Here is a 2,821-nt window from a genome sequence, read left to right on the forward strand (position 1 = left end):
CTTTCTTTCTTTCTTTCTTTCTTTCTTTCTTCCTTCCTTCCTTCCTTCCTTCCTTCCTTCCTTCCTTCCTTCCTTCCTTCCTTCCTTCCTTCCTTTTTTTTTGAGACCGGTCTGGACTGGCCTTGAACTTGGTATGTAGCCAGGGCTGACCTTGAACTCATCTGTTTTTGCTCCCCAGGTACTGGAATTACAGGTGTGTGCTCAGTTGCAGATATTGTCATTATGGCAATTCTGTCTTGGCTGTAGAACATACATGTTTATGGGATTTCATCTTCGTGTTTGACTCTGGAGGATCTGTGTTTGATCTGTGTTGGTGAGTACATGCCCATGTGATAGGAACTTAGGTTACACTGGGCATGGTGGTACTCACATGCTTATAATCCCAGCACTTGGGAAGTAGAGACAAAAAGAGGATCTGAAATTCAAGGTCATCCTCTTCTGCACAGTGAGTTTGAAGTGAGCCCGAGCTGCAGGAGACCCTGGCTGTCTCAACAAATGAAATACCCAGGCCTTACAACAAGAATGAACCCTTGTTTTATAATTGTGTGGAATACTCCATCATGTTGATTAAGAATGTTGCTGTGTAAAAAAAAAAAAAAAGAGAGAGAGAGAATGTTGCTGTGTTATGGGTTGAGAATACTAAGGTCTCTTAAGTGAGATGATCTGTTCTTACTTTAGTTCTGCTGGCTTTTCCATATTGGGTGATGTATTTATTACTGCTTGTGTTCTTAATGAGTAAACTCAACATTCATCTCTGAGTGTTCCCTTGCTTTAAGAGCTCCTTCAGCTGTTAATACAGTCATTTACACTTGTGTGTGTGTGTGTGTGTGTGTGTGTGTGTGTGTGTGTGTGTGTGTGTGTAGAGGATGCATACTTGAATGCTGGGAGGCCAGAAGAGGGCAGCATACATATATATCCATCCATTTGGTGGGGGTTGATTGACTGCATGATGTCCTAGTTGGCTGTTTGTTGCTATGACAAAACAATGACCAAAACCAACTTGGGGAAGAAAAGGCAGTCACCTCAGTGCACTTTCCATTAGACCCCACCCGTTAAAGAACTCATCACCTCTTTAATATCCCACTACAGGGACAATGGCTGCTCACCCACCATGGCTTACACTGGTGTTGGAAGGTTTCCTTTCTGTAGTTGTATCTATGTTAATAGCAAAAGGAGAAAATTCATTTTTATTTTTCCATATAATTTGGTTTTAGCTCCTTGCCCTTTGTTTCTAAATCTTTCAATTCCTCTGCTGTGATTGTCTATCAGTTGTCAGCGTGTCCCTTAATATTTTAAAATGGTTTTCTTTTGCATCTCTTCTGGCAAAAACTAACCTAGTTATCCATCATTTTGTTGTCGAACCTGAGACATAGTTTCATTGGATACAGAGTTTGAGTTTGGCAATTTAATACTCAACTATTTAACACTGTCTTCTAACCTCTGGTTTCTAAACAAAGTCTGTGTCACTTGAGTTGTCATTAAGTACATGACTTTGTTGTAGCTACTTCAAGATTTCTTCTGCTTTGATTTTTAGTAGTTTGACTATGGTGTGTGTGTTTGTGATGTTTTTTCTTAGTTTTTATTTATTTTATGTGTATAAGTGTTTCATGCATAAGTGTGTCTGTGCACCAATCACACACATGCCTAATACTCATGGCGGCCCAAAGGGGATATTGGAGTCCCTAGGAGAGACATCCCATATGGTTGTGAGGCAGCATGCAGTGCTCTAAAGAGCAGTAGGTTCTCTTAGCTGCTCAGTATCTCTCCAGCCTTACTTGGTATATTTAGGTTTTCCTTTGGGGTTCACTGAGCTTTTTGAAACTAAATGTGTCTCACACGTGGGAGGTCTCTGTTGTTATACTGTACGTACCTCTTTTAAATACCATTATCATCTTTTCTTGTCTGAGTTTCCAGTGCTATACATACAGAACTCTTCCTCCATCCCCTGTGCTGTGGCTCAAATCTAGGGTCTTATGCATGTTAAAAAGTACTTTCTACCACTAAACTACAATCCAGGCCTCAGATGTTTAGGGTTTTGTTTTTGTTTTCATTTTTATTGTTTTGTGGGAGTTTTTTCCTAAAAAAATTTAGAACTTTGTGTATTATGTATCAAGTGACAATGGACTTTGTTTAGAAACCAGAGGTTAGAAGATAAACCATGTTAAATAGCTAAGTATCAAACTGTCAATCTCTTTCTGTATCCATGCGCGTGGACCATGCCCATGAGAGAACAGCATTGTGGGACTCGTTCTCTCTGTCCATTTTCACATGGGTTCTGGGGGTCAAACGCAGATTAAGCTTGGCAGGGAGTGCTTTTACTTGGTGAGCCATTTTGATGGTCCCTCTATCAACTCCTCCTCCCCACCCCCCCCAACCCCCGAAGTCAGAATCCCACTCTATCCCACCTGGCTATCATGGAACTCAGTATGTGGACCAGGGTGGCTTCATACTGCCTCATAGGGATCCATCAGTGTGTCTACTTCCAGAGTGCTGTGATTTTAGGTGTACACTACCATCCCAGTTACCCACCAGCTTCTCTTGTTCCCCTTTCCCTTTAAACTTCCTCCTCTCTTAAGTCTGTTTTCTACTTTATGTGATAATTTAAATATACACACTGTGTGCTAACATGTTTTTAAAAGAATAAACAAAAAATATAAAATGAAAACAATGAGGTGTTTGAATCTTAAATAGAAGTAGATTTCAGAATTTTAAAATAACTTGGTGAAGATTGTGAGATGGTGACACCTATTTCTCTCTTCTCTGTCTCTGTCTCTGTCTCTCTCTCTCTCTCTCTCTCTCTCTCTCTCTCTCTCTCTCTCTC

General features: G+C 40.5%; 1 protein-coding gene across 3 annotated transcripts in view; it reads left to right on the plus strand.

The window, feature by feature from the left end:
• Ubtd2 (ubiquitin domain containing 2) overlaps nt 1-2,821 on the plus strand; it is a 64,890-nt gene that overhangs the window by 31,877 nt on the left and 30,192 nt on the right. Inside the window, exon 1 of one of the 3 annotated variants that reach the window (XM_029546634.1) lies at nt 229-313. The exons of the other annotated variants lie outside the window; for them this stretch is intronic. The gene's annotated coding sequence lies outside the window, so the exon portion shown is untranslated. Of the gene's footprint in view, nt 1-228; nt 314-2,821 lie in introns of those variants that run through there. 3 annotated transcript variants of the gene reach the window in all.

This window comes from Mus pahari, chromosome 14 (assembly GCF_900095145.1).
Source record: "Mus pahari chromosome 14, PAHARI_EIJ_v1.1, whole genome shotgun sequence".
Classification (NCBI taxonomy): Eukaryota; Metazoa; Chordata; class Mammalia; order Rodentia; family Muridae; genus Mus; species Mus pahari.